Genomic DNA, 20,962 nt, shown 5'->3' on the forward strand with positions numbered 1-20,962 from the left:
TCTGTTTTTCTGATTTGTCTATAATAACCACACTGTTCACAATTACAAGGAAAAAGCCAGGTCTGATCATTTTAATTTTCCTTTTATTTTTTTAGTTTTTTATAAAGATCAATTTATTCAATGTGAGGAACTTTTCTTTTGCAATGGTAATCCTGAAATTATTTAAAATCATGAAAATAACATGCATATAGCAAAAAAGTAAAAAAAACAACAACAACAAAAGATTATGCAGTGGAAATGAATTTGTCTCTTCCTTCAGATCTTACTATTATCTCTGAATAAACATCAATCACCAATTTACTGGAATCTCTCCCAAAACTTCCTAGTAACATGGTCACTAGACAAACTTGTTAAAAATATAAATGGAAGTATACTATACATGTTACTATGTCCTGTGTTTCATGAAAAAGTGAAGTATTTAGTTGTTCTGCCTCATTCCAGTTGCATAGTACTCCAGTGTGTGGGTGTAGAGTAACTTATTTAATCATTTTTTTGGTCTCAAGTTTCGCTATTTCTAAACAATGGTGCACATTCATGAGTAGGTCTCCAGAATAAAATCCTACAAGTGGAATTTCCAGGTGATAAAGTATATATTTAAATTTAATAAACACCTCCCAATTATATTCTAAAAGGTTTGTCCCTATACATAGTCCCTCTGAGTACGCATGAGAATATCCTAGCTGCTAACTCTGGGCACTTATCAATTTTTTTAAATCTTAGGGGTAGGAGGATGAGTGAAATAGATAAAGGGGATTAAAAAGATACACACTTCCCCTTACAATATAAGTAAGTCATGGAGGTGAAAAGTACAGCATAGGGAAAATAGTTAATAAGACTGTAAACATGTTTGGTGACAGATGAGGATGGGCACAGAAATGGTGAAACATTATATTATACACTTGAAACGAATATAAAATTGTATGTTAATTAGACTTCAATAAAAATATGAAGCATATAAAGAAAAAAATTAAGAACTTGATCAATCTTCTAGGTAAAAAAATAACATCTTAATGCTATTTTAATTTGCATTTCTCTTTTTGAGCTTCTGATGGTCAATGGCCAATGCGCAATCTTTTTCTAAGAAGTATATGTTTACAAACTTGTCTCATTTATGTATTGGTGTCACTGTCTCTCCCACTTCTATTATTTTTTATAAATTAAAAAAATACACAGTTAAAAATTATACAAGTTTCAAAATGAAATTTTAAGAAATGTGTACTATTATGAGTGAAACAATGCAATGATGAATGGAGAAGAAGCTCATACTGTATTCCTACCCTCCTAGAATGTCTCCTGCCTGCCTAGTTAGCCAATGTTCTCATCTACATGCATACAAGCATATGGGTATGTGCAGGTATCGAGGATTTGTTCTTCTCAATAAAACGGGATTACATTATACACTTTACTTTGCAAGGTACTTGCCTCAATTAGTAGCTCATCACAGATACCTTTCTAGGATAATAATTTTAAACAGCTGCATAATAATATTTCATAAAAAGATAATCACATTTAATTAAACCAATCCTCTATTGACAAACAGGTAGACCTCTCTAATGTTTAAATACTATAATCATGCCACATTAGCCATCCTTAGTTATAGTAAAGCTCTTAGAATGAGGTTTTTATATATTAAGAAAACTTGCCTTTTATTCATCATGTGTTTTGCAATTTTTTCCCAAGGTGCTATTTGTCTTTTGACTTCAGTCATTTTTTTTTCTCCCTCTGCTAATATTTATTTGGTAAACATTTTGCATTCCCCCACACCCCCATATATGTTCTGGTTTCTGTGCTCTGTTTAAAAAGTCTCCTCCTGTTATCCAAGATTATGTTTTAAAAATCATGAAAATCTTAGCAATATCTTCCTTAAATTGATTTAACAGTGAAAATCATAGTATTATTATATTTAAGTATATTATATTTTTTAACTATAAACATTTTTGTTTCTCACATCATTTATCACTTTTTAAAAAGTTGTATTAGGCTCTTCTATTCAGTAGCTTAGCTCATTACAGCTAATGAATATTTAAGTAGCTTAAAGTTAAGTTCTCTTAGTATTTTTCTCTCTTGTTTTGAACTTACAGCAAAAGTTTACTGATTTATTTCTTTCCTATAGAGATTTAGTAGTTTCATCAGTATTTCCTAATTAAGAGATGGGGAAAAAAAGGTTGTATTTAATTAAAAATGGAGAACATTTTATCCAGAAGAACTTAGACAACAGAGAGGCTGTAGGTAAATGAGAGAATGAGCCAGATCATCTTTAAGCATTATTTATGCACTTAGAGAATTTTCAGGTGTGACCTTGGGCAAGTCCCTTAAACTCTGTAAGGCAGCAATTTCTTGATATTTAAAACAAAGTAATACCTGTGCAACCCACCTTGTAGGATTTGCACAGGATCAAATGGAATAATACACATGAATGTGCTTTGAAACTATAGAGAGTTTAGCCCAGAAAAGTATTTTTATCTCTTGCATTAAGCAACTGACATTTAGCTAACCAAAAGAAATCTGGTTTTGGGTTTTTCTCTTCAATTTTAGAGATGTATACTCAATAAAAATAAATTCACCAAATGTTCACTTGGAGATAGAAATTATAACACAAGTAATAATGAAACAACGTAAGGCATTCCCAGGAGTTAAAAATGTAACAAATTGCTACTGTTAACAGCCAACTTTCTTACAGCAATTTAATTGCTGTTCAACTACCAAATATGTAGCACTTCAAGAAACCTCTTACATGTCTTACAAGTCTTCTAGAAAAAAGGTAATTTGAAAAATATTTCTAGTAGTAAGAGACAGCTGCACAGACCAATGTCATTTTATATGCATTAATTAGGAAGAGCACAAAATTCCTGTCCAGTGATTTTTTTCCTGTCCAAAGGCACAAAATCTTAATCTGTTTTGGACAGGTGCAGCATATCCCTTCTGTAAGGTAGCTAAACAATTAATTATGAGTCCCTAATGAATCATCATTTAAAAAAATCCATCTATGTATGAATATTCATATGCATAGGAAATTAGCAAAGATTATTCTCTCAAATTATCTCCTGCCAAAAGGGGACTTTTGCCACAATATTCATTTTAGAATGATTTTTAAAAGCCTACCACAGAAATCTTTCTTGGCCCAGACTTGCTCACTATATCAACTACTTTACTATAGATAATATGTAATGCTCACAAAGGACATTGTGATTTCCATAGCTGCTGATCCAATCAACTGTGCAACAGTGGGTTAAACCCAATAGGAAGTTTAAAGAAATGGTAAAGATTTGATAACTCAAAAATTTATTTTACTTGGCAAGTTTGAAGAGACGTGCAAAATAATTTTCTTAAAAACTGATCTAAACTTTAAATTTAATTAAAATTATTTTCATATAATGTCTTGTTTGCAGGTAAAATTGTTTACATTTCATTCTTGTTAGAATTACCTGTACATAAATGAAGCAATGAAACCAATGTCAAAAATAACAGTTCTTGATAGACTTAACTAGTAAACCATATTTTAAACATAAATAGCCATTGGGTACCTCTTTTAAATGAGGGCATGACAGGTAGGAGATTGTTTATATAATTCAATTAATCTTTTTTCAATAACCATTTAGGTAGTATTATTATCTTACTGTTTACCAAAAAGAAACTGAGACTTAGCAAGGTTAAGTGATTCATCTAGTTTTTAGTTAACTGACAGGGACAGGATGGGATTCCATATTAGGTTGATTATTTTTGCTATGTGTGGGCTACACTTTTCACATACTACATCATGTTATTTTTCATGTTCCTATATATGTTAGGGGTTAATTAGCTAATTTGCAGAGTCTAGGAGACTAGTAGAGCAAAGGGAATTTATTAGCAGTAAAACTGAGATTACGATTCAGTGTTTATTTGAAGCAATATGATAGTTTAAAGAAGAATAATATACACAGAATAGACTCCTAATAAACTTTTTTCTTGATAATAAAACTCCCTGGTGCAAATGTGCTATAAAGAGGTAAAAAGAAAAATAATTCTGATAAGTTGTGACTAAGTAAAACAGTTTTGGTTTTTAATGCCAGTGATGAACTCTAAATGTCAACAACAGTTACTACATCCACAAGCCCAATACTTTATCAAAAGCTGAAAGCCTTTGGAACAAGAAAAAATTATTTTTCTATTTTTTAAGGGTCCAATTCTTAAAAATCATGCTCTCTCTTAATATATATTTTTATTAGATATAAAATATTTCAAATTAAAAGCACAAAAAGGTAAAATTTTACTTCCGATTCCTATCCCATCCACTGTTTACATATTTTTTTTCTTTTTCACAGATGGTCACTATTATTTGTTTCTTGATTTTCATTCCAAAGAAAATTTTTTGTGTATACTAACCAATATGAGTAAATATCATATATAGTCTTTTAACATAAACAATAGCAGACTAAACACTGTTAAAACCAATTCTTGTTTCATATGTAGAATGCTCACAGACTCATCTTTTAAAACTTTACTTTTAATCAAAAAATTCAAACATGTAAAGTAAGCAAAAGTTCAATAAGCATTTAGATTTACTCACATAGCTGCCACCTAGATTTAACCACTATTAATACTTACATTGCCATATTTGCTTCACCTATCGGGGGGAATTATTTTAAAGAAATCATAGACATCAAGCTATTAAATATTTCAGCATTCATCTCCAAAAAGCAGAAAATTTTTCCTATACAACCATGATATTATATTGTACCGAAGAACATTAATTTCTTCAAATGGTCTAATGCCTAGTCTTTACTCAAGTTTCAGCAACTAACCTCAGAATATGAAGAATTATTACTTTTTACAGAGCTCCTTTGGCTGTAGTATTGCTAGCATAAGAGAAATATTATAGCCTTTAATATGAAAAGTTTACAATGTTTATTTTTAAATTTTGGTTGTTGTCCTTTTTTTTTTTATTAGTGCCTTTCACCTCTATTCAAAAATAAAAACAATGACAACAAACACCAACCATCTGGACTCCATTTTGACATTTGCCTAGGAAACTTTCTTCATCATGACTAGTCTTCCACACTTTTACATGTATAAAATTGCCAGGATTCTATCCTCATCTTATTATTCAAAAGGAAAGGAAATCATAGTTGTGAATATACTAACACCACTGAGTTGTACACTTTAACTGGGTGAACTGTATGGGATGTAAATTATATCTCAATAAAGCAGCTTAAAAAAAAAGGGGGGGGGAGGTAATAAATAAAAACTCATTCTTAAGTAGTATCTGAATAAAGTTAGTTCCCTAAAGTAGAATTTAAAATGTTTCCAAGTATTCTTATTACTAAAATAAAAGCCTAATAATTAAACTAAATACAGCTCCTACTATTCTACTATTTTGATATGTGACCGTATTACAACTCTGACTTTTGTTAACATAAGCATAGCATGTGGAGACAGTTATTTAAAAAAAAAAAAGGATAAATCAGAACTAACTCTCTTAGCAAAAAGAAAATCTCATAATATATTTAAAGTTATGTGACTTGAAAGGAAATAAATAATCTTGTTCCCTAGGTGGTACTGACAACTGGTACAAGCATTCTGTAGGGAAGTTTGGCAAAATGCATCAGAAGTATTAATAATATTCACACACACTAATTTAAAAATTTCAGCTCCAGAAATTTACCCTAAAGACATATTAATAATTTTATCCCCAGGTATAAATATTTATATCCTCAAGTAAATCCATGGCCTGTTCATTCAAATACTATTTATACTAGTATAAGACTGAAAAGAACTTGGCTCTCTAACAAGAGAAAGGTTGAAAACTTACAGACCATTGAAAAGATCCAATAGTATGTAGCCATTAAAGATCATGTTGTAAGACAGTGCTTAAAAACATGGAGAATTCTTTATAACATTATTGTAAAAGTGGAGGGACTTCTGGCTTCCAGTAATGATGAAGGGTATTGGCTGGCAAATACTCCAGTAAGTTACAATATATAATCTGGCTGCTCCCTTCTCTTTGTGTGTGTGTGTATTTAATATATTATTTATATGTCATCTATCTATCTATCTATCTATCTATCTATCTATCTATCTATCTATCTAATACAACTGTTTTAAAGGCACTAGAGAGTGACCAAAATCAAGCATAAACTAAAGGAGTATTAACCACTGAAAGACAGCAACTGCAATGAGTTAGAACTTGAGTGAGTGCTTTTTTTCCTGATCTCACAAAATTGCAATCTTACTTGAGGCAGAGTTAAAGGTTGGCAGAGCAGCTGACAATTTACTGAGGGGAGGAAGGCAGAGTGGGGGTAGTCCTAGAAATCTGTGAGCCATGGAAGGGGTAGGACCAAAAATCTGAGTATAATCTCTGCCCAAATCCCTGGAGGGCCACTAAATAAGATACCAGTCGATCAACAGGAAAACAGCTGGCAGAAACCAGAAGGACCTTGTGAGTTCTACTGTGTTTTCTGACTCAGGTACTCCTGTATACATGTCTAACTAGGCAGAAGGCGAAAGGCTTAATGATTTCACGTATCAGAGGACAGAGCTTGGTGATGGCTTACCACAAACTTTGCCCAAATCCTTGATCAAATGCTGAATTGCACAGATACAGAGAAGATCCCCAGGAGACCAAATTAAAAAAAACAAAAAAAACAGCTTGAAACTGAAAAACTGAACAGAAATTTCAGCTGTTGCACACTGCAGGGGAGACAGAGTTTATGGTTTGACTCTAAGAGAGTTAGCAGCTTGCTAAGCAACAACAACAAAATAATTTTCAGAAGAATGTAACACATCCGGTTTTGGTAAACATATCCACAATATCTAGTATTTAGCCAAAAATTACTGGACATGTAAAGAAACAGGAAAACGTGACCTATACTCCAGAAGACAGACAGTTAACAGAAACAGACTCTGAGTGGGTCTAGATGCTGGATTTATCATGACTTCAAAACAACTATTTAAATACATTCAAAGAATGAAAAGGCAATCCCTATCAAAACAACACTAGCATTCTTCACAGAACTAGAACAAACAATCCTAAAGTTTGTATGGAACCAGAAGAGACCCCAAATAGTCAAAGTAATGTTGAAAAAGAAAACCAAAGCTGGAGGCATCACAATTCTGGACTTCAAGCTATATTCCAAAGCTGTAATCATCAAGACAGTATGGTACTGGCACAAAAACAGCCACATAATCAATGGAATAGAATAGAGAACCCAGAAATGGACCCACAAACATGGGCCAACTAATCTTTGACAAAGCAGGAAAGAACATCCAATGGAAAAAAGACTATCTTCAGCAAATGGTGCTGGGAAATCTGGAAGAGTGAACCTGGACTCTTTCTTATACCACACGCAAAAATAAACTCAAAATGGATGAAAGACCTAAACATAAGACATAAAACCATCAAGATCCTAGAGGAGAGAACAGGCAACCATCCTTTTTGACCTTGGCCATAGCAACTTCTTACTTGACATGTCTCCAGAAGCAAGGGAAACAAAAGCAAAAATGAACCACTGGGACCTTATCAAGATAAAAAGCTTCTGCATAGTGAAGAAAAACTAAAAGGCAACGATGGAATGGGAGAAGATATTTGCAAATGACATTATCAGATAAAGGTTTCGTATCCAAAATCTATAAAGAACTTATCAAACTCCACATCCCAAAACAAATAATCCAGTGAAGAAATGGGAAAAAGACATGAATAAATACTTTTCCAAAGAAGACATCCAGATGGCTAACAGACACATGAAAAGATGCTCAACATCACTCATAATCAGGGAAACACAAATCAAAACCACACAATGAGATACCACCTCACACCAGTCATAATGGCTAACATTAACAACTCAGGCAACAACAGATGTTGGGGAGGATGCAGAGAAAGGGGAACACTTTTTGTACTGCTGGTGAGAATGCAAACTAGCGCAGCCACTCTGGAAAACATGAGCTTGGAGATTCCTCAAAAAATTAAAAATAGAACTAGCCTACAACCCAGAAACTGCACTACTAGGTATTTATCCAAAGGATACAAAAAGGCTGATTAGAAGGGGGCATAGGCACCCCAATGTTTATAGCAGCACTATCAACAATAGCCAAAGTTATGGAAAGGGCCCAAATGTCCATTGATTGATGAATGGATAAAGAAGATGTACATACAGACAATGAAATATTACTCAGTGATCAAAAAGAATGAAATCTGGGGGTGCCTGGGTGGCTCAGTTAAGCGTCTGACCGACTTTGGCTTGGATCATGATCTAGCAGCTGGTGGGTTCGAGCCCTGCGTTGGGCTCTGTGCTGACAGCTCAGAGCCTGGAACCTGCTTCAGAATATGTGCCTCCCTCTTTCTCTGCCCCTCTCTGCTCACGCTCTGTCTCTCTGTCTCTCTCTCTCTCAAAAAAAAAAAAAAAAAAAACACGTTAAAAAAAAGGATGAAATCTTGCCATTTGCAACAACATAGATGGAACTAGAGTGTATTATGCTAAGTGAAATGTCAGTCACAGAAAGACAAATATCATATGATTTCACTCATGTGGAATTTAAGAAACAAAACAGATGAACATAGGGGAAAGGAAGCAAAAATAAGATCAAAACAGAGAGGGAAGCAAACCACAAGAGACTCTTAAATACAGAGAACAAATTCGGGGTTGATAGAGGGGAGGTGAGTGGGGGGATGGGCTAAATGGGTGATGGACATTAAGGAGGGCACTTGTTGGGATGAGCACAGGGTGTTATATATAAGTGATTAATCACTTAATTCTATTCTTGAAATCATTTTTATACTATATATTAACTAACCTGGATTAAAAAAAAACCAAACACACACACAAAAACAAAACAGAATCGAAACTTAACTTGAAAAAAAAATTAAAGGGAAACTTGCCAACAGGATGGGCAGAAGGAACAGCAAACTTGAAGACATCAATAAAATGATCATATCTGAAGAACAGAGCAAAAATAGGATAAATATAAATGAACAGAGCTTTGGAGTCCTGTAGACTAACATTTAGAAGTCCAACAGAATGTAACTGTAGTCCTAGAAAGAGAGAAAGAAGAAAAGAAAAAAATATCTGAAGAAACAACAGCTGAAAACTTCCCAAATTTTGTGAAAAGCATGGAGGTATTAATCTTAAAAACTCAGTAAATTCCAGGATAAATACGAAGAAAACTATTCCTTGTTAGGTACATCAGAGTCAAATTTCTGCTGGCCAAAGATAATGAAAACATTTTGAAAGCAGGCAGAAAATGAACAAATCATTTACACAGAAACAGCAATAACACAACGACTGCCTTCTTACAGAAACAGTCTAGGCCATAACATAGAAGAATTACATATTCAAAACGTCAGTAAAAAAAGCTGAAAACTAAAAATTCCATATCTGATGAAACCTTACTCCAAAGAGGAAAGGGAAATAGGTATTTTCAGATAAGCAAAAGACTGAGTTCATTTGTTGCTAGCTGAACTGCAGTAAAAGAAATACTAGAAGAATCTACTCAGGCTGAAGGGAATGATTGTGAATGGAAACTGAGATCTAGAAGAAGGAATTAAGGGCATTGGAAATGGCAAATTATGGAGGTAAATGTAAGGTCAGTCAGTCTATCTATATATCTATCTATCTATGTCTGTCTAACTATATCTATCTGCATTTTTTTCAAAAAGAACGATACTGTTGAAAAATTTCTGTATTTTACCTGAAATGCAATACAAATTCTAAGTAGATTACAATCCTTAGAGCAAATCTATATATCTATATACATACCTAAATCTATTACATATATATGCATATATACCTATATATATGCACATATATGTAACACTACATTGTACATCTGAAACTAATACTGTATGTTACCTAGACCAAAATAAAAAAAAATTTAAAAATGTATATAATAATACAGACAAGGAGAAAAAAAGGAAGAGCAGGCAGCATGAGCTCCATATTTGCATCAGTTCCTCTTGTCCCCTTTCACACAGGGACGAGGAATGGTGGCCTGGGTAGACACTGCACATGCAGTTGGTTTGCATTACAGTCTAGGAAACCTTAATCTTTTTTTTTTTTAATTTATTTTATTTATATATGAAATTTATTGTCAAATTGGTTTCCATACAACACCCAGTGCTCATCCCAAAAGGTGCCCTCCTCAATACCCATCACCCACCCTCTCCTCCCTCCCACCCCCCATCAACCCTTAGTTTGTTCTCAGTTCTCAACAGTCTCTTATGCTTTGGCTCTCTCCCACTCTAACCTCTTTTTTTTTTTTTTTCCTTCCCCTCCCCCATGGGTTCCTGTTAAGTTTCTCAGGATCCACATAAGAGTGAAACCATATGGTATCTGTCTTTCTCTGTATGGCTTATTTCACTTAGCATCACACTCTCCAGTTCCATCCACGTTGCTACAAAAGGCCATATTTCATTTTTTCTCATTGCCATGTAGTATTCCATTGTGTATATAAACCACAATTTCTTTATCCATTCATCAGTTGATGGACATTGAGGCTCTTTCCATAATTTGGCTATTGTTGAGAGTGCTGCTATGAACATTGGGGTACAAGTGCCCCTATGCATCAGTACTCCTGTGTCCCTTGGATAAATTCCTAGCAGTGCTATTGCTGGGTCATAGGGTAGGTCTATTTTTAATTTTCTGAGGAACCTCCACACTGCTTTCCAGAGCGGCTGCACCAATTTGCATTCCCACCAACAGTGCAAGAGGGTTCCCGTTTCTCCACATCCTCTCCAGCATCTATAGTCTCCTGATTTGTTCATTTTGGCCACTCTGACTGGCGTGAGGTGATACCTGAGTGTGGTTTTGATTTGTATTTCCCTGATAAGGAGCGACGCTGAACATCTTTTCATATGCCTGTTGGCCATCTGGATGTCTTCTTTAGAGAAGTGTCTATTCATGTTTTCTGCCCATTTCTTCACTGGGTTATTTGCTTTTCGGGTGTGGAGTTTGGTGAGCTCTTTATAGATTTTGGATACTAGCCCTTTGTCCGATATGTCATTTGCAAATATCTTTTCCCATTCCGTTGGTTGCCTTTTAGTTTTGTTGGTTGTTTCCTTTGCTGTGCAGAAGCTTTTTATCTTCATAAGGTCCCAGTAATTCACTTTTGCTTTTAATTCCCTTGCCTTTGGGGATGTGTCGAGGAAGAGATTGCTACGGCTGAGGTCAGAGAGGTCTTTTCCTGCTTTCTCCTCTAAGGTTTTGATGGTTTCCTGTCTCACATTCAGGTCCTTTATCCATTTTGAGTTTATTTTTGTGAATGGTGTGAGAAAGTGGTCTAGTTTCAACCTTCTGCATGTTGCTGTCCAGTTCTCCCAGCACCATTTGTTAAAGAGACTGTCTTTTTTCCATTGGATGTTCTTTCCTGCTTTGTCAAAGATGAGTTGGCCATACGTTTGTGGGTCTAGTTCTGGGGGGAAACCTTAATCTTTTAAAGGAACTGCTGACAAACGTGCCCAACTTTTGATCCAGAAGGGGATATTATCTTTATTAACTTGGACGGCAACAAAACAAAATAATACAAACCCACACTGTCCACTTCCCTAGAAGAAAACATGTTAGACACTTTATCTTCTGAGGCTGTATAAAACACCCTTGGAAAGACTGGAAAAAAGTTGATGAGACTCAACAATTCTACTTGTAAGTACTTACCTCAGAGAAATTAATACATAAAATGCTCACATAAAGACTTGCTCATGAACTTTCAAATTAATACATAAAATGTTCACATAAAGACTTGCTCGTGAACTTTCAAAAGCAGCTTTGTTCATGATCACCAAAAATTGGAAATAACACAAATGTCCATAAACAGGAGAATGGAAAAACTATGGTATATCCATACAATGAAATACTACTCAGTGGTATGAAAGAAACCAGGCAGAAAAAAGCAAATATGATATGATTCCCTTTGTATAAAATTCTAGCAAGGGCCAAGCCTATTTATAGTGACAGCAACATATCAGGATTGATTGCCTGGGGGTCAGGTCAGGGGTGAGTGAATGACTGCAAGGGTCACATGGAAAGTCTTGTGGGTGATGATGTGTTATACATCTTGATTGTAGTGCTGGATACATGGGTGTATGTTTGTCAAAATTCATTGAAATTTACCTTCAAAATTTATGCATTTTTGCATGTAAATTATGCCTCAATAAATTTGATGAAAGAAAAAGATAGCACAAAAATTTATTTCGTTGTTGTCTCTTTAAAAATGAGAATTGTTTATACTGGATTAAAATTCTACAATCAGAAAAAACTAACATTTATTGAAAGTATTTAAGAAAGATTAATTTATTTATTGGAATTATAAGAAAACTTGTCATTATTGAGATATACACCCATAGGATTCATTGCTCTACACTTTTAAATCCTTAGCAAACCAAACCTTTTCTAGATATGTGAAAATAACTATTGGAGTGAAAAAGGAGACTAGAAAAACATGCTCGATTTTCTAGCTTTTAGTTTAACATATTCAGTGGAAAGTTGAACAACGTTGGAATATTAAACTTATCAGACTTGTGAAAGTGACCTAGTTTGGAGAGACTCCTGTCATGCAGCTTTGTGGTAATTATTTATTGATTCTTCTCCAGCATACTTATTCCTTGATAACTTAATCGAAGACAGTTTTATCTTTAGTGCAAGAGCAAAGAATCTGATTAACTTCATTCTAACCCTACAGGTGTTTCATGTGTTTACAATGAATCCAAAGCTTTGGTAAAAAAAAGTCACACTAATAATATCATGATATTGTGATATTGACTTAGGGTTTTCTTTAATATACAGCTGACCCTTGAACAACATGGGGGTTAGGAGCACTGACCTCCACAACACAGTTGAAAATCCTCATATAACTTTTGACTCCTCAAAAACTTAACCTGCTGTTGACTAGAAGCTTCACCGATAACATAAGCAATTGGTTAACACATATTTTGCATGTTACATGTACTATATACTGTACTCTCACAATAAACCAAGCTAGAGAAAATGTTTCTAAGAAAATCATGAGGAAGAGAATCTGTATATGTTTGTCTGCTGTCTGCTGAATAAATGAACAGGTTCCTTTAATAAATGAGCAGGTTTCCTTTAGCCGTTGCAATCAGAACACTGGTCTAATTCACCCAACTACTTTCCCCGAGCAGTTTCTCTGTCCAGTGCTCACCCCAGTTTTATATAACTGTAACTACAGTTATATATAAAATATAAAACTGGATCTCAGGTAATAATGGCAAGAATGTATCTTGGACCACAGGGTCTTTCTGCTGATTATACCATTCTATGTTGTTCTATACGTGAGCATGCTGCTTTCTTGTCTTGCCAAAGCATTACTGAAACTTATTTTACCCTGTCATTAACCCTTGAAACCGCTTATCAAAATGTTGGAGAAGTAGACTATGACTGGGTAAAGTTCCCTGAGTGTTAGAACTATCTTCCTGAGTCTAGAAAGATTTTCACATGAAGGGATCTACCTAGAGTTTAAAAGGCAAAGACAAGAGAACTGAATTTCTGGATCATTCTCTGGGCAACAGGTCAGTGATTAATGGGGAATATTTGCCGCAGTGCACTGTGATATTCCACTTTTATCATTCCAGACTCACTGGACTAAAGATCTCATGCATACATTCTTAATAGGACTTATTTTCCACTTCATCCTCTAATTACAATGCTTTCATACTAGAAAATTGTGAAGGATGTTGTTCCAAAGTGGTATCTCCACTTTGAAAATAAGCCTACCTGAACAAAACATCCTCTTTCATTCCATTCTTCTTTCACTCCTTAAAGTATCCAGATATAATTTAAATATTTTTTTTTTAATTTCTTTATTTTAAGAGAGAGCAAGCATGGAGGTGGCAGTGAGAGAAGGAGGGAGAGAGAATCCCAAGCAGACTTTGCACCATCAGCGTGGAGCCTGATGTGGGGCTCGAACTCACAAACTGTGAGACATGATGACTTGAGCCAAAGACTGATGCTTAACCACTGAGCCACCTAGGTGCCTCTAATTTAAATCTTTCTTATGATTCATATATTTGGAAGTCTTGTTTTTTTTTTATCATGCCAGAAGAAGAGAATCTAAACAGTATTTAGATAAATAATGGGACTTGGTACACCAGTTTTTAAGGTTGAGATAATGGGAAAGCCTTAGTCTCTTATCTAGCTAAGTAAAACAGAAAAACAGCAAATGGTGAAATACCAATTTGTAAAAGGATGCCTCATTATTTTCACTAAATAATTAATGCCTTGGGGCGCCTGGGTGGCGCAGTCGGTTGAGCGTCCGACTTCAGCCAGGTCACGATCTCGCGGTCCGTGAGTTCGAGCCCCGCGTCGGGCTCTGGGCTGATGGCTCAGAGCCTGGAGCTTGTTTCCGATTCTGTGTCTCCCTCTCTCTCTGCCCCTCCCCTGTTCATGCTCTGTCTCTCTCCGTCCCAAAAATAAATAAACGTTGAAAAAAAATAATTAATGCCTTATTTACAGAATAGAGATTTACCAAAAAGATCCTATTTCCACTTGTACCTGAATGCATTGTTTTTTGTTGTAGTGGAAAAATAATTGATACTATTTTTTTTAATTCACCCAGAAGCTTTCATCTCCATGCATTCAACACAGTTATGCAGAATTTTTTGAAGTCCCACAACTCAATGAAATAGCTTTTATCTGCAATAGGAAACAAAGTGTTAAGAGAACAAGAAAAGGAAGGTCATTAAACTTGCCTAGGGTGGGGAAGGGACAAGGCAGAGAGAAAGAAATTGAAGAAATCCTTGAGAACAGGTGACACAATTGGACCTTTGAAGATAGCAGAATTTTTTGGTGGTTAAAGGGTCTGCTTAGGACAAGGGGCTATATATGCATGAATGTGGGGGTTTGAGAGCACAGTGCCTGTTTGAAGAAAAACACTACAGCTTTGGGGAAGCTATTAAAGATTCTAGATTAAGGGAGAATGTGTGAAGAGCAGAAGGATAATATATTTTGAGGAGATGACTCTAGTTGTAATAGATATATATCTATCTCACCTATTTGTGATATATATCATATATATATGACATATATATCACATATATCATATACCTCACATATATATCACATATTCATACACATATGAATACAGTCAAGTTGGAAGAGAAATTGTCTGCAGGGAGGCTTTTTCCAAAGCTACTGTTCTATCTCAGAATGGAACCATTGGGGGCCTAGAACTGGGTGATGAAGAGAATGGGAAAGAAACTTGGTTGTAAGAGGTGTCAATAATACTATGGAAATGAAGTAAACATGATTTGATGACAGACTAGCCATCAGGGATAAGTATTTAAAGACTTCAGGATGTTTGGAATGAGTTTATTGGTAGAACAAGAGGTCTGGAAGGGGAACTCCTTTGGGGATTAAAATACTGCAGACAACTTTTGACAGATTAGCTGAGGAACTATCTGGCACTCAGTAGGATATAGGGATTAAATTCTGTAGTGAAGGCTGGGCTCCAGATCTGGATTAAGGGTGGCTACTGCCTTTTAAAATCTAGGGGGACTCTGGATGTATCTGCATGCAAAGGGTTTGAAAAAGACAACAGAGTTAGCCTCAATTGTTGATCCACTCATATATACCTACACCTACCTCCGTGCAGACAGTGAAGACTAGAAGGCAGAGACGAAAACAGCTACTCCCCATGTGAACTGTCTGTGTCATGTAGTCAGGCTCACACCAAACTGGGTGTCTCTAGCACCCTTGTTTTGCTTATAGCTGCACTCTTTACTGCTTGCCTAAAGGTAATTATGTTTCCCAGCATCTTTTGGAACTCTTCATCTGTGCCCCGAAGAAGGACCTGGACACTTGCCACTCACCTGTCACCACAAGAGCATTCCCAGCCTGGGATGACAGAGACAAGTAAGGCTATTCCATCAGGGCAGCGTGGGGTGCTGGGCAACACTAGGACAGTCCCACAGATGCAGGGAGCAATGAGGAAAGCTTCCTGCAAGTGGTGCTGTCCCTGCCATGTCTTAAAGGGGAAGGGACAAAGGGAAACTTGTTCCAGACAGAGATAATGTAAATACACAGAGGAAAGAATAGTCATGACACAGTTGAGAAATTCTACAGCTTGTACAACAGAAATATAGATCATAGAGCATCTTTTTGGCTAATTTTGATTTTATACTTAAGGTAATGAATAACCACTAAAGAAGAAGACACAAGGAAGTGACATGATAACATTTCCATTTTATTTATTTATTTATTTATTTATTTATTTATTTATTTATTTATTTAACATTTATTTATTTTTGAGACAGAGAGAGACAGAGCATGAACGGGGGAGGGTCAGAAAGAGGGAGACACAGAATCTGAAACAGGCTCCAGGCTCTGAGCGGTCAGCACAGAGCCCGACGCAGGGCTCGAACTCGTGGACTGCGAAATCATGACCTGAGCTGAAGTCGGCCGCTTAACCGACTGAGCCACCCAGGCGTCCCTAAAATTTCCATTTTAAAAACATTCCAACAGTGTGGAACTTTGGAAGATGTCTTGGGAAACTGGTGGCAAGACAATGTTAAAAGTTATTGCAATGGTTGAAATAAGTGATGGTGAGGGCCCGAGTGGAAGAAGGAAGAGAAGGCCCAGAAATAAATAAAGAAGGGAAACATTATGGATGAAGTATCAGCAAAAAAGTAAAAGGATGGAAGGGCCGGAGAGGGGAAGGGGCCCAGGAAAGAAGGTCCTGGGAGAAGGACAAGGGGGTACGTTCAAGAATACAAGTGCTACCACTGAAGACTCTTTAAAAAAAATTTTTTTTTTTAATGTTCATTTATTTTTCAGAGACAGAGACGGAGCATGAGTGAGGGAGAGGCAGAGAGAGAGAGGGAAACACAGAATGCAAAGCAGGCTCCAGGCTCTGAGCTGTCAGCACAGAGCCCGATGTGGGGCTGGAACTCAGAAGTCATGAGATCATGACCTGAGCCGAAGTTGGATATTTAACCAACCGAGCCACCCAGGCGCCCCTGAAGACTCTTTTTTAAGGAAAGGGGAAAGAATGGGATTCCAGTGATTCAGGTACAAATTTAGGACTTAATAACAGAATACCGAGATGTTTTTATGTCAGAGCATAAAAGTTTTCTTTAGTTCAAATAGCTCCAAATGATTTCAAAAGGAAATTCAAATTACAGAATTGGATATTTATATCTGCGCCAGACTAGATTAAATCAAATTAACAAAACTTTAAAACATACCTATATTTGGAATTCCTCTGTAGACTATAGAGAATGGCAGAAGCATAAGGCATTGATATTTGCTTGTCTGTCTACCTACAGCTTGTACACGCATAATTCCTCTTGCTTCCCTTTTCCTCCCCTTTACACTCTTTTCCTCAGGATGAACACAATAATAAATATATTTTGTAGCACCTTTTGTTTGAAGAGACCTAGGTTTTACTGTCTTCAGAAAAACTCAAAACACAAATTTATTATTTTTATAGGTTATTCTATATAGAGCTTCTACTTACCCTACAGATCCCAGTTTTTGAAACTTCTTTTTCAACTATAAATATGAAATCATTACTCTCTTGGTCATGGGCCTCAGAAACTCAAATTAGCAAATTCTGTAATCTGAAACCTTTTGAATCTAACAAAAGTTTTGGATATTAGCACCAAATATGCCGTCCATTTAAAAATATGACTCTTCCAGTGCAGACTGGTACCCTCAGCCATTTTATTGCTTACTCAATCAATATTAAATATTAATGTCTTCAAGCACTTTCTGACCTATTTCATATTAAGACCAATAACTCACCTTAGAAAAGTTCTTGATATAATTAACAATCTTTTCAGGCACACTTCCACAGCTGACCCACTTTAAAGTGGAGACAATTAATACAAATAAAGGAGAATGTGCCACAGGATTATTTACCCTTATAATATTTAGAGCTGGTTAAAAGTAATTTAGAACTTCCCTTGAAACCAATTTAAAAAATATTCTCAAGAGTAACCTACACAGGATCAAAGTCCACTTAATATAATGAGACAATATGCCCATTATAAACTGCCAAACGATAAGACACTGGTCTGGGCTTGACAAAGGTAAATGACATTCAGATATTTATTGTTTATGGCAGCAGCCTTTGAAGCAGAATGCAAGACTCTTAATTAGAGTGCAGGAAGAAACTATCAAAGCTGCTATTTCTAAATTTTTTATCTGAAAGGAAAAAAAAAAAAGCTTTATCAAATTAAATATTCAGATATTCACTGCTCCCCTCCCTTGGTGCTTCTTGTAAAAAGCTCCATACAAGATAGCCCCGTGATGATTCTGCAGACTACACAGTGAGAAGAGGTCAGCAGGGTACCTCACTTGTTTTACAGCAGTCAGTGACTTCTGATGTATTATGGTTTATGAGCTATAGAATGTCACTGATGCAGTTAATTTTAACATCCAAGACCTTACACAGCAGAGTAATTCTATTACAATACTTCGTAAAGAGATGGGGAGTGACCACGAAAATATTTTGCAACAAACAGAGATTTTATGATTATCTTGAAGCAAAGAATTTAATCAAGAGTTGACCTTTCAGAAAAAGAAAATGGTCTTTATTTGCTGATGTTTACTGGGACATACTACCTGTCAGTAGTATGCTACCTATGAGATGATTTAAAGAAGCCAAGGAGGAGAAGGAGGAGGAGCAGGAGAAAGAGAAGGACTACAAGAAAAAGAAGAAGAAACAGGAAGAAAACAACACACTTTTTCTACAACTTGAAAATAAAAGTAACAAGTTAACATGGATCAACTCTGAATTTGAAAAGAACTCTAAGGAAAGATTATTTTGAAATTGGACATTCCTGAAAATATTTCTGAAAGTGGCTTACCTCACAACTCATATTTGTATCAAACTTAAGAATGGAAGTTTCTATTCTGCTTTAAAATCTTCTAAAGGAAGAGTTCCAGAGGTTTTTGTTTCTTTTACTTTGCAAGAACAAAGGATGATATCAGGAAAGACTGACACTTCCTGGCACAATTACAAGAATATTCTTTGCATAACCAAAGGATGGGATTTAATGCAAACATCATGTTTTAGGAAAGTCAGCCAGTGCCACACTTCTCTCACCAATACAACTTTGCTACCTTTTCCTTCTGGACAGAGGTAAAACCAAATTTTGAAATAAGGAAAACAGAATGGGACCTTTGAAACACTCACTGTATCATAAGCCTTAAACTGAAATGAAAAATAAAATCACACTACACTGTCCAAAATGATCATTCATGTACTCCTTTTTAGAAAAATGTTTATTTATATTTGAGGCAGGGTACGCATGTGTGAGTGCGCCAATGAGTGTGAGCAGGTGAGGGATAGACAGAGGGAGACAGGGAATCCCCAGCAGGCTTCAAGCTGTCAGTGTATAGCCTAATGGAGTTAGTGTGGTGAGGCTTGAACTCATGAATCCGTGAGATCACGACCTGAGCCAAAATCAAGAGTTGAATGCTTAACCGACTGAGCCACCCAGGTGCCCCAACACTCATTTCTTACTAAAATACTTTATTTCCTCATCTATTTCTTATCCTTTACAATTCTACTTTTTGAGTGTTTGCAAATGTATAGGACATATTAATACAGCGGTCCATATATACATAATTTACAAATAAGAGTACATGTTCTGGGTGAGTGCTCAAAAATATCTCATTGATAAGAGGGCAAAAAAGCTTAAAAACCATGGGCTTATGGTGCTGATATAATAGTGGGCTGCAAATTCCATCATGTGATTAGCTACAGTAATTGCATGTAAACAAATGGTTAAAAGTGCTGCATTTATACGATGTTAACATGAATTTTTTCCTATTAAGTTCCGGAACCACTATTTTAATGCCTCACAATTAATGAAATCACCGCAATTTTAGTCCTTACTGCAATCCTTATTTTAGGTTATTACAATAATTTAAAAACAATCCTTCTTCAGCCATGTAGTTAAATTGGGTACTTGACTTCCCTTTGCTGTTCCAGATAATGACAATTACTATGAGGTCTCTACAATGCTTCCCTTGTTTGAGGAAGACCATGAGTTACAAACTGAACACGACAGTCATGTTAGAATTACAAATGTGTGTATACCTATTATACACACATGCACGTATGCACACACTTCTTTTTTTTTTTTAATTTTCTTAACATTTATTTATTTTTAAGAGACACAGAGAGACAGAGCATGAGCAGGGGAGGGGCAGAGAGAGAGAGGGAGACACAGAATCTGAAGCAGGCTGTAGGCTCTGAGCAAGTGGTCAGCACAGAGCCTGATGCGAGGCTTGAACCCACAAATTGTGAGATCATGACCCAAGCTGAAGTCAGATGCTCAACCGACTGAGCCACCCAGGCACCCCTGCACACACTTCTTTACATGAAAGTCCATTCTTCTGTGCTAAGGTCTAACTTAAACACAGGTAGTATGGATGGGTGGTATGGATGTCTACCATGATGATTTCAGGATCCTGAAATTCCATAGTGATCCACACTTATGGATCTAAAAGACGCCTGACTTCTTGAATTTCTGCATTCTGTCATAAACATCATCTCAGGAAAACTGATACAATTTATTAATTCTACTTTAACAAATGAGAAAATCAAAGCTTGGAGAAAGAAGATATGTGATCATGTTATTTTTTAATAGAGTCATATTCAGTAAAATGCAGCATTTTAAACACATAGTTTGGTGCTCTTGGAGAAATATTTACATTTGTCATACTATTCTTAAATTAGTGGAAGCAGGACTTCTATTCCCGTTCTTTCTGATGTCATTTTCTTAAATGCAATCAGCAAAGTCATAGAAATTGGCACTGTCAGATATTAAAAAATTATGGCAAATCTGTAATTCATAATTCATTTATTTCCCAAAGTCCATTTGCAGAGTGCCAACTAGGTATAAAAAGGCACTATGCTGACAGCTCTTGGGGACTGAGATTAGGACAGGACATTCTATGGCTCTCCAAGGAGAGAGGGCACCAACCCCAAGGGCACAGGCATAGAAAACTAAAGATGGGAGAACCCAAGA

General features: G+C 35.8%; 1 protein-coding gene and 1 long non-coding RNA gene across 2 annotated transcripts in view; both read right to left on the reverse strand.

Annotated features, from left to right (window-relative positions):
• Nucleotides 1-20,962, reverse strand: part of MAN1A1 (mannosidase alpha class 1A member 1) — a 173,066-nt gene that overhangs the window by 41,234 nt on the left and 110,870 nt on the right. The window lies entirely within an intron of this gene.
• On the reverse strand, nt 5,427-20,059 carry LOC147581179 (uncharacterized). The gene is made up of 3 exons (XR_015251508.1): nt 14,425-20,059; nt 11,392-14,200; nt 5,427-10,009 (listed from the first exon to the last, which is right to left on the reverse strand). It is a non-coding gene; the product is annotated as an uncharacterized LOC147581179 (long non-coding RNA).

The sequence above is a fragment of the Puma concolor genome, chromosome B2 (assembly GCF_028749965.1).
Source record: "Puma concolor isolate L17-30 chromosome B2, mPumCon1.1.hap2, whole genome shotgun sequence".
NCBI classification, from domain to species: domain Eukaryota; kingdom Metazoa; phylum Chordata; class Mammalia; order Carnivora; family Felidae; genus Puma; species Puma concolor.